The sequence below is a fragment of the Salvelinus sp. IW2-2015 genome, unplaced genomic scaffold (genome assembly GCF_002910315.2).
Source record: "Salvelinus sp. IW2-2015 unplaced genomic scaffold, ASM291031v2 Un_scaffold1013, whole genome shotgun sequence".
Taxonomy (NCBI): domain Eukaryota; kingdom Metazoa; phylum Chordata; class Actinopteri; order Salmoniformes; family Salmonidae; genus Salvelinus; species Salvelinus sp. IW2-2015.
Window position 1 is genome coordinate 241,992 of NW_019942687.1, and position 12,379 is coordinate 254,370.

Below are 12,379 nucleotides of genomic sequence, written 5' to 3' on the forward strand. Positions count from 1 at the left end.
TTCCAACCACTGTGTCTTTGTGAGATGGAGAGTAGGTGAGCGAATGATCTCTGCATGTGTGGTTCGCACCATGAAGCGTGGAGGAGGTGGTGGGATGGTGACACTGTCAGTGATTTATTTAGAATTCAAGGCACACTTAACCAGCATGACTACCACAGCATTCTGCAGCGATACGCCACCCCATCTGGTTTGCGCTTAGTGGGACTATCATATGTTTTTCAACAGGACAATGACCCAACACACCCCCAGGCTGTGTAAGGGCTATTCGACCCCAAGGAGAGTGATTGAGTGCTGCATCAGATGACCTGGCCTCCACAATTTTTATTTAACCTTTATTTAACTAGGCAAGTCAGTTAAGAACAAATTCTTATTTACGATGACGGCCTACCAAAAGGCAAAAGGCCTCCTGCGGGGACGGGGATTAAAAATAAAATACAAATATAGGACAAAACACACATCACGACAAGAGAGACACAACACTACATGAAGAGAGACCTAAGACAACAACATAACAAGGCAGCAAAACAAAACAAAGCATGGTAGCAGCACAACATGACAACATGGTAGTAGCACAAAAACATGGTACAAACATTATTGGGCAAAGTCAAAAGCAAAGGTCAAGAAGGTAGAGACAACAATACATCATACATAGCAGCCACAACTGTCAGTAAGAGTGTCCATGAATTAGTCTTTGAATTAAGAGATTGAGATAAAACTGTTCAGTTTGAGTGTTTGTTGCAGCTCGTTCCAGTCGCTAGCTGCAGCAAACTGAAAAGGGGAGCGACCCAGGGATGTGTGTGCTTTGGGACCTTTAACAGAATGTGACTGGCAGAACGGGTGTTGTATGTGGAGAATGAGGGCTGCAGTAGATATCTCAGATAGGGGGAAGTGAGGCCTAAGAGGGTTTGATAAATAAGCATCAACCAGTGGGTCTTGCGACGGGTATACAGAGATGGCCAGTTTACAGAGGAGTATAGAGTGCAGTGATGTGTCCTATAAGGAGCATTGGTGGCAAATCTGATGGCCGAATGGTAAAGAACATCTAGCCGCTCGAGAGCACCCTTTCCTGCCAATCTATAAATTATGTCTCCGTAATCTAGCATGGGTAGATTGACCTCAACTCAGTTGAGATGGTTTGGGATGAGTTGGACCGTAAAGTAAAGGAAAAGCAGCCAACAAGTGCTCAACATATGTGGGAACTCCTTCAAGACTGTTAGAAAAGCATTCCTCATGAAGCTGGTTGAGAGAGTGCCAAGAGTGTGCAAAGCTGTCATCAAGGCAAAGTGTGGCTACTTTGAAGAATCTCAAATATAAAATATACTGTATATTGACTTGTTTTAACACTTTTTTGGTTACTACATGATTCCATATGTGTTATTTCATAGTTTTGATGTCTTCACTATTATTCTACAATGTAGAAAATGGTAAAAATAAAGAAAAACCCTTGAATGAGCATCCAAACTTTTGACTGGTGCTCTATTGGGAGGGTATTCAGACCTCTGCACTTTTTCCCACATTTTGTTACATCACAGCCTTATCCTAAAATGGATTAAATATATTTTTCCCCTCATCAATCTACACACAAAAAAACAAATATCACATTTCCTTAAGTATTCAGACCCTTTAATTAGTACCTTGTTCAAGCACCTCTCCAGAGATTTTCGATTGGGTTCAAGTCCATGCTCTGGCTGGGCCACTCAAGGACATTCAGAGACTTGTCCCTAAGCCAGTCCTGTATTGTCTTGGCTGTGTGCTCTGAGTTGTTGTCCTGTTGGATGGTGAACCTTCGCCCCAGTCTGAGGTCCTAAGTGTTCTAGAGCAGGTTTTCATCAAGTATCTCTCTGTACTTTGCTCCGTTCATCTTTCCCTCGATCCTGACTAGTCTCCCAGTCCCTGCCGTTGAAAAACATCCCACAGCATGATGCTGCCACCACCATGCTTCACTGTAGGGATGGTATTGGCCAGGTGACGAGCGGTGCCTGGTTTCCTCCAGACGGGACGTTTGGCATTCAGGCCAAAGAGTTCAATCTTGGTTTCATCAGACCAGATAATCTTGTTCCTCATGGTCTGAGAGTCCTTTAGGTGCCTTTTGGCAAACTCCAAGCATGCTGTCGTGCCTTTTCCTGAGGAGTGGCTTTGGTCTGGCCACTGTACCATAAAGGCCTGATTGGTGGAGTGCTGCAGAGATGGTTGTCCTTCTGGAAGGTTCTCCCATCTCCACAGAGGAATTCTGGAGCTCTGTCAGAGTGACCATTGGTCACCTCCCTGACCAAGGCCCTTCTCCCCCGATTGCTCAGTTTGGCCGGGCGGTAAGCTCTAGGAAGGTTCCAAACTTTTTCCGCTTAAGAATGATGGATGCCACTGTGTTCTTGGGGACATTCAATGTTGCAGACATTCTTTGGTACTCTTCCCAGATCTGTGCCTCAACACAATTATTTATTTGAGCTCTACGAACAATTCCTTTGACTTCATGGCTTGGTTTTTGCCCTGACATACACTGTCAACTGTGGGACCTCATGTCCAATCAATTGAATTTACCACAGGTGTACTTCAAATCAAGTTGTAGAAACATCTCAAGGATGATCAATGGAAACAGGATGCACCTGAGCTCAATTTCGAGTATCGTAGCAAAGGTTCTGAATGCTTAGGTAAATAAGGTGTTTTTTTTCTCCTTTTTAATACATTTGCAAAAAATGTAAAAACCTGTTTTTGCTTTGTCATTATGGGGTTTTGTAGTTAGATTGCTGAAGATTATAATTTTAAAATCTATTTTAGAATAAGACTGTAACTTAACAAAATGTGGAAAAAATCAAGGGGTCTGAATACTTTCCTAAAGCACTGTATATGCTTGGTTTAGAGTTATTTGGCAACTTTAGTTGAGTGATACAAACCGTAGAATGTCTTAGAAATCAAATCATATATTGGCTGTGTGATGTGACTAGGATATTGATGATTTCAAAAAAGTCTCAAAAAATGTTTGCCTCAGTTCCTTACCTCAGGCTACACACGCTGTTCTCTCATCAAGTGGTCATATTTTCAACCATAAGACTATTCTCAGTTTAATCTGGTCTTTACTAATATGTAACATTTGATTCGGAATGGCCCATTATGAAATGGGCAGGAACAGGGGCAGGGGAATAAAGACATGTCATCCGTATGCACTCAAATAGGGAATAGAGGTCACTTTCCTGTTTTTCAATCATGCCGGGTAGGCAAATTCTGCTTTCACATGGAATTGCATATAGAAATGTCTGGTTATATAAGAACACAGCCTATTTCACTCCATGCATCAGACACTGTTTGAGGAGCAGGCAGCCTCTCGTTACGTGACGGGTGATATTGCGCCCAAACGGTGTATGTCATGGGCTCGCCAATCCTGTTCCTGCAGCTACCCAATGCTTAATTTGGTAAACCAAGTGAAATGTGTTCGGGAACATCGATAGCAACATGTTTTCACTACTAAACATATTTCATTAAAAAACGGTTATCTCTGCGCGCTAGAGATAGGAATGAAGGAGAGAGAGGAGATGTAAACGCACAGTGGTGATATACTGTGTTCTGTTTATAAAGTAATGTGTCAGCCTATTAAATATTGAAATATAAAAAAATACCCTATTACTTGGTTATTCAAAATCCAATTCACTATAATTGTTGGCTAACTCAAAGCAGCCCTGCACAATCAATAAACCAGCAGCACTATCAATGAACCAACAGCATTGCCTCGGGCTATACGTTCTCTCTCAGAATCATGGATAGAAAGTTGAGCATAGCGTAAAATAATCAGTCCATCCAATATGCATAATAATACAGTCCACACTTAAAGGCGATTACTAGAATGTGTTTAATTTTCGAGTATAGGCTAGAGTCTATTTTATAACACCAACTATGTACCAAAGACATCTTAAATCTATGTTTTTTAAAATGTTTTTCTGCCGTTATAAAATGCGGTAGGCTAAGTATTGTAGGCTGTAACTGCACAATCAGTATTTTAATTTGTTTAGTTTTTTCAGTATTGAGCTCAAATATAGGCCTATGCTTATCCATCAGCTCTAATATGTGTATGGGTGTTTTGAATGAATCATCACCTTAGAAAGTGCTGTCCATTTTTGTTGTGTTTGGCTTTGAAACAACATCCACAATGACCATGTTATCCACTCAGTTTCAACCTGTTACTGAACTTTTTTCTTCAGATTGATCAATCGCAGTGAGATGAGTTTTAAAAGCATGATAATGTTTTGATGAGTGTGTGATGTGATTTTCGATAGCATTTGCGTTGATGTCGGAGTGGTTACAGGGACAATAATAGCCCTGAGTGGCCATTAGTGAGTGAGTGACCTGACGGTCTTTAGAGAGTTGGGTAATGAACGTATGTCCAGAGCACATAAAAGGAGATTAGCGTGACTGGGGTCAGTATTTGTGGAAAACAGCAAGACCGCAACTCCTGTCATGGGCACGGGCCTTTTCCAGATATTTATAAGCAGGTGGAGATGTTTCATTGAGTCGGTAGAAATCACAATTTCTGAGCCACGATTCGGTCAAGTATATTAGTCCCAGGTCATTGTCACTGATCAACTTGTACTTGTTTGTTAGAGACTGCGCATTAAACAGTGCCAGTCTTAAGGGGGCCTGATTGAAAGGCGATACATGGACTTTAACTGGCCGCAGAGAGTCTGCGCTGCTGCATAGAGCAGGAAGAGCGGGAGATGTACAGTTCTGTGGGTGCTCTTTTGGCTTACGAATGGAATTCCTTCCGCCTTGCTGTCCTCGATGTTTGAGCTTTTTCTGTAGGATTCCAAGTTGAATAAATCAATTTTACTGTTTAATCCTCTTGAAACTATGAAGGAATCCTCCTGAGTAAAACATGCGAGTGTCCCCCATTTCTGTACTTTGTGGTCCTCTGCAGTCCTCCCAGGGATAGTAGGTGAAACATTTCAATGCAGGTATTCAATGCAGCTATATTCAGAAGAAAACAAAAATCTTTCTATACTTTGTTAATGGCAGGAAAGTACAATTTCTTACCCTATTTCAACATTGAGTCTCAAAATTACTAGATTAAAATGATCAGTACTTGATTACCTACTCAAAAACAAAAGGTTAAAAAAAAGCACAACAAAAATTCCAAATCAAATAGCTGAGCAATCAGCCTAGGCTTCCATAAGTGTGCCATGGCAACCCACACTATTATGAGCACACATTTCTATAGAATGGAGTGTGTACTTGCAAGTATTATTAATATCACCAGCATTTTGTAGATTATATATGATCTCTTACACATATGAACATACAAGTAACTGCCAAACTAATGGAGAAAACGAGGATACAGGTGCTTCCACACAGGTGTAGTTCCTGAGTTAATTAAGCAATTAACATCTCGTCATGCTTAGGGTCATATCTAAAAATGCTGGGCAGGCCATTATTTTGTCTACCATGGCTATGCCCCCATAGGATGGCAATGCCCCCCATCAAATCAAATCACAGTTTATTTGTCACATGCGCTGAATACAACAGGTTACAGTGAAATGCTTACTTACAGGCTCTAACCAATAATGCGGAAAAAAAGGTATGTGTGTGTGTGTGTTTGTGTGTAGGTAAGTAAAGAAATAAAACAACAGTAAAAAGACATTTGAAAATAACAGTAGCAAGGCTATATACAGACACCGGTTAGTCAAGCTTATTGAGGTAGTATGTACATGTAGGTATGGTTAAAGTCACTATGCGTATATGATGAACAGAGAGTAGCAGTAGCGTTAAAGAGGGGTTGGCGGGTGGTGAGTGGCGGGACACAATGCAGATAGCCCGGTTAGCCAATGTGCGGGAGCACTGGTTGGTCGACCCAATTGAGGTAGTATGTACATGAATGTATAGTTAAAGTGACTACGCATATATGATAAACAGAGAGTAGCAGCAGCGTAAAAGAGGGGGGGGGGTGCATTTGCACACAATGCAAATAGTCCGGGTAGCCATTTGATTACCTGTTCAGGAGTCTTATGGCTTGGGGGTAAAAACTGTTGAGAAGCCTTTTTGTCCTAGACTTGGCACTCCGGTACCGCTTGCCATGCGGTAGTAGAGAGAACAGTCTATGACTGGGGTGGCTTTGACAATTTTTAGGGCCTTCCTCTGACACCGCCTGGTGTAGAGGTCCTGGACGGCAGGCAGCTTTGCCCCAGTGATGTACTGGGCCGTACACACTACCCTCTGAAGTACCTTGCGGTCGGAGGCCGAGCAATTGCTGTACCAGGCAGTGATGCAACCGGTCAGGATGCTCTCGATGTTGCAGCTGTAGAACCTTTTGAGGTTCTCAGGACTCATGCCAAATCTTTTTAGTCTCCTGAGTGGGAATAGGCTTTGTTGTGCCCTCTTCACGACTGTCTTGGTGTGTTTGGACCATTCTAGTTTGTTGTTGATGTGGACACCAAGGAACTTGAAGATCTCAACCTGCTCCATTACAGCCACGTCGATGAGAATGGGGGCGTGCTCGGTGCTCCTTTTCCTGTAGTCCACAATCATCTCATTAGTCTTGGTTACGTTGAGGGATAGGTTGTTATTCTGGTACCACCCGACCAGGTTCTCTGACCTCCTCCCTATAGGCTATCTCGTCGTTGTCGGTGATCCGGCCTACCACTGTTGTGTCGTCTGCAAACTTAATGATGGTGTTGGAGTTGTGCCTGGCCATGCAGTCGTGGATGAACAGGGAGTACAGGAGGGGACTGAGCACGCACCCCTGGGGAGCTCCAGTGTTGAGAATCAGCGTGGCAGATGTGTTGCTACCTACCCTCACCACCTGGGGGCAGCCCGTCAGGAAGTCCAGGATCCAGTTGCAGAGGGAGGTGTTTAGTCCCAGGTTCCTTAGCTTAGTGATGAGCTTTGAGGGTCCCGTGTGGCTCAGTTGGTAGAGCATGGTGCTTGCAACGCCAGGGTTGTGGGTTCATTCCCCACGGGGGGACCAGGATGAATATGTATGAACTTTCCAATTTGTAAGTCGCTCTGGATAAGAGCGTCTGCTAAATTACTTAAATGTAAATGTACTATGGTGTTGAACGCTGAGCTGTAGTCAATGAATAGCATTCTCACATAGGTGTTCCTTTTGCCTAGGTGGGAAAGGGCATTATGGAGTGCAACAGAGATTGTGTCTGTGGATCTGTTTGGGTGTTATGCAAATTGGAGTGGGTCTAGGGTTTCTGGGGTAATGGTGTTGATGTGAGCCATTACCAGCCTTTCAAAGCACTTCATGGCTATGGACGTGAGTGCTACGGGTCCATAGTCATTTAGGCAGGTTGCCTTTGTGTTCTTGGGCACAGGGACTATGGTGGTCTGCTTGAAACATGTTGGTATTACAGACTCAATCAGGGACATGTTGAAAATGTCAGTGAAAACACCTGCCAGTTGGTCAGCACATGCCAGGAGCACACGTCCTGGTAATCCGTCTGGTCCCGCAGCCTTGTGTATGTTGACCTGTTTAAAGGTCTTACTCACGTCGCCTATGGAGAGCGTGATCACCCAGTCATCCGGAACAGCTGATGCTCTCATGCATGCCTCAGTGTTGCTTGCCTCGAAGCGAGCATAGAAGTGATTTAGCTCGTCTGGTAGGCTCGTGTCACTGGGCAGCTCGCGGCAGCTGTGCTTCCCTTTGTAGTCTGTAATAGTTTGCAAGCCCTGCCACATCCGACGAGCGTCGGAGCCGGTGTAGTATGATTCAATCTTGGCCCTCTATTGACGCTTTGCTTGTTTGATGGTTTGTCGCAGGGCATAGCGCGATTTCTTGTAAGCTTCCGGGTTAGAGTCCCGCACCTTGAAAGCAGCAGCTCTGCCCTTTAGCTCAGTGTGAATGTTGCCTGTAAACCATGGCTTCTGGTTGGGGTATGTACGTACAGTCACTGTGGGGATGACGTCCTCGATGCACTTATTGATAAAGCCAGTGACTGATGTGATGTATTCCTCAATGTCATCGGAAGAATCCCGGAACATATTCCAGTCTGTGATAGCAAAACAGTCCTGTAGTTTAGCATCTGCTTCATCTGACCACTTTTTTATAGACCGAGTCACTGGTGCTTCCTGCTTGAATTTTTGCTTGTTAGCAGGAATCAGAAGGATAGAATTATGGTCAGATTTACCAAATGGAGGGCGAGGGAGAGCTTTGTACGCGTCTCTGTGTGTGGAGTAAAGGTGGTCTAGAATTGTTTTCCCTCTGGTTAACAAGCAAGTGAATAGACCACTTGTCCCAAAAGAGGTGGGGGAAAGTTGAAGAGGAATTGGAATAGGGGAGGTGAGTAATTTTTTGAAACAGTCGTCTTTTCACTCACAGGATACAGTATTGTTGATTCGCTGTCACCTAAGACAACCCTTAACCGTAACCTTGACCTCAAACACCTAACCCTACACCTAACCCTACACCTAACCCTACACCTAACCCTAACCCTAACCCTACACCTAACCCTACACCTAACCCTAACCCTACACCTAACCCTACACCTAACCCCTAACCCTACACCTAACCCCTAACCCTAACCCTAACCCTACACCTAACCCCTAACCCTAACCCTACACCTAACCCTAACCCTACACCTAACCCCTAACCCTAACCCTACACCTAACCCTACACCTAACCCTACACCTAACCCTACATCTAACCCTACATCTAACCCCTAACCCTAACCCTAACCCTAACCCTACACCTAACCCCTAACCCTAACTCTTAAGCCTAAAATAGCCGTTTTCCTTACTGAAGTATTCAAATGTTAACGACAAAATAGTCTATTTAAGCTATAATAATGTATATATTTAACATTAGCTGTAGTCCTACTCTAGATGTTTTAATTGAATCCTGTTTTCTAATCCTGTTTTGCCACTCTCTTTTAGTAGGTTTATAGACTAACCACTAAAAAGTAGTAGTTGATCTGATGAGCTTATAGACCAGCTCCTCAGCAAATTGTCCCCCACTTGTTCCTAGTTTTGCTATCCTTGTGGGGACCAGAAGTCCTAAAAAAAAATCAAACACACACACACACACACACACACACACACACACACACACACACACACACACACACACACACACACACACACACACACACACACACCACACACACACACACCACACACACACACACACACACACACACACACACACACACACACACACACACACGTGATTCTTCACCCCATATTACCTGTACACTAACTCCACTCCATTCACACAGTGGCTCCCATTCACATGGGTTTGTTTTTATTGACCCGATGTATTTTTTGTGTTGACACCATTTGACCTGACCCTGGATCCCTATGACCAGACCACTAACGATTCTCCTGGGGATTATTAACCCTTTCAATAGGCCAATCTGCTTGACCCATGCAGTTGTTTGATCAGAACAGCCTTTTGTAGTGCCTTTGTACCAACAGGGAATGTGTCCTGCATGCCCGGTCAGTAATTTGTTTAGATAGCTGGCTAGACTAAATTACCAATCAAAGAATGTTGGGCTGACATGGGCTGCTAATGCACAACCAAATTTCGAAATTGCACCTTGTGTATTCTAATATTATAACTCAACAGTAAGTAGAGACCCTGACTGTGTCCCTCCTCCTATGTCGCCTATGCCTAGGGCTGGCCCCGCGTACCAACAGTAACTGTCCTTAAGCAATTCAGAAGAACAGAGAGAACAAGTAGTCTGGGCTCCTTGTGCACTGCCATTGCAGACATAGAACCAGGAATAACAAAACCACAAACAGATAAAACTAAATGAAAGAGTCTTCCATATCCACCTGAGGCAGGATTTTACATTCAATTCAACTTTATTTTTCCCGAAGGTCAATTTTATTGAAGTGAATTATAGACATACAATACCCTCTCTGACCCCGGTGAACTCCACTGTCTCTGGTTGATTAATTCATTTAGTGATTTATTGATTGATTTAATAAATAACTTAGATAATTTAAAACATACAGTTAAAACATCAAAGCAATAGCAGTATGTTGGTTGTTTATTAGTTTATCAATCATTCAGTACTTTTGCAGGTTCTTAAAAAACCTGAATAATATCAAAATAAAAAAGAAAGCTATGATTACATATCATGATATTAAAAAACTATTCATTGATATGAACATCTATTGATAGAGGGGGACATTTCATTTATAGAAAATTATTAATTTGATAGAAACTATTACATTTGCTCCTTACTACACTGCAGACCAGAGTATTACAGCAGACCAGAGTATTACAGCAGATCAGAGTATTACAGCAGATCAGAGTATTACAGCAGATCAGAGTATTACAGCAGACCAGAGTATTACAGCAGACCAGAGTATTACAGCAGACCAGAGTATTACAGCAGATCAGAGTATTACAGCAGACCAGAGTATTACAGCAGACCAGAGTATTACAGCAGACCAGAGTATTACAGCAGACCAGAGTATTACAGCAGACCAGAGNTTACAGCAGACCAGAGTATTACAGCAGACCAGAGTATTACAGCAGACCAGAGTATTACAGCAGACCAGAGTATTACAGCAGACCAGAGTATTACAACAGACCAGAGTATTACAGCAGACCAGAGTATTACAGCAGACCAGAGTATTACAGCAGACCAGAGACTAGAAAGGACAGTTATCAAAAGGAGCAATCCCGGTAGTCTGCATACCTTTAATGAGCTCTGAGCAGAGTACCAGGCTGTGTTGGGTTCACTCTTCTTCTCTAGTGCCATGGAGAACATGGCTGACCTACTATACCCACCAGCCAGCCACCTTCAAACGTTTTCAGTTATGTGTTCGAGTTGTAGTTGCAGTTTCATTTAGCTTGTGATGACCCCATAATAAGTGTGCTATTTCATCCTCACATAGCATCAAAAAGGTTACACCATTGGTTTTGGTAAACGTGTCAACTCACTTGAAGAACATTACTTAGCTTAGATTAAGGGGTTTTCCACAGAATCATTTTTTAATGGAATCCACTTCTAAACTGAATGAACCGTGACTGACGTCTGTCGGTCTCCGTCTGCTGACCAGTCAAATGTTTCTGCTCATATTTACGCTTCTCGCTTTCTACTTTCACCCCTTTGTAGCTATTCCAGAAGAACCATCATCACAACACATCTAAATCAGATAATTGAAGTCATAAAATGTATTGAAACTCTTTGTCACAGCGACTCCTGCTGAACAGTGGCCCCATTAGTGTCTGTCTCTGAGTTTCTAGAAAAGCACATTCCCATGGTCTCAGCTGAGAGGGTGAACTCACATCAACTCCCTTCAACACTCCCAACCCGCCGCCCATGCCACTCACTAAGCTAATCAGTGGAGAGCATTCTGGTGGGGGAAGATTTAATTCGATATAACGTCGTTTGAGTTTGAGGAACAGTGCTCTGTATGCGCAAATCATTGTCATTTGGAAAGGCAGGGGATGTAAAATATGTAGTTTAGTCTGATGAGCTTCTAGAGCTCTCCTCTCCCCCACCCTGACCCACCAGAGGCAGTGACAGCATCACTATCTGTGGCTAGAACACAACCAGAGGCTGAACATCAGGTGACTGGAGTCATAGCAGAGTGGTGCTCACAGATCTGGGACATCTCAGAGCACTCCAGGACAGTGTGCACGGGACAGTGTGCACGGGACAGTGTGCACGGGACAATGTGCACGGGCCATCTGTGCAGAAATGAACACCAATCAACTGAAGCCAAACCAACAAACTGATACAAAAAATGTTTTTACTACAGAATCAAGTGAAACATGTAAATGTAATGACAAGGGGCCTCTGAAGAGCTGGCCCTGTTTGAGGGGACGGACAAACAAGCAATTTTACAGAACCACAGCAGCAATACATGTCCCAGAGTAGGATGGAATCAGAACACCATAACAACAGTCTAATCTCTCTGTGTGTGTTCCATTCTAAATGTTTCATTCAGCGGCCCCATGCGGACCACTGTGAGGTTACACTGACGTTACACGAGTGGTCGGAACATTACGTGAGTGGTCGGAACACTGCTTGTCCTATCTGGCACAAATTGAATCTCGTGAAACGGCCACACTTTAAGTCACGCACAGTGAAGGTCTGCTGAAATGAGAGGGACGGGTTGTTGTTAGGTGGAGCAGGGGAAACTGGGGCTTCGGTTAGTGTTTACAATTGACATACATCTTCCTTTAAATATATATGGCCACTGTTTTACATACAGTGGGGCAAAAAAGTATTTAGTCAGCCACCAATTGTGCAAGTTCTCCCACTTAAAAAGATGAGAGAGGCCTGTAATTTTCATCATAGGTACACTTCAACTATGACAGACAAAATGAGAAAAAAAATTCCAGAAAATCACATTGTAGGATTTTTAATGAATTTATTTGCAAATTATGGTGGAAAATAAGTATTTGGTCAATAACAAAAGTTTATCTCAATACTTT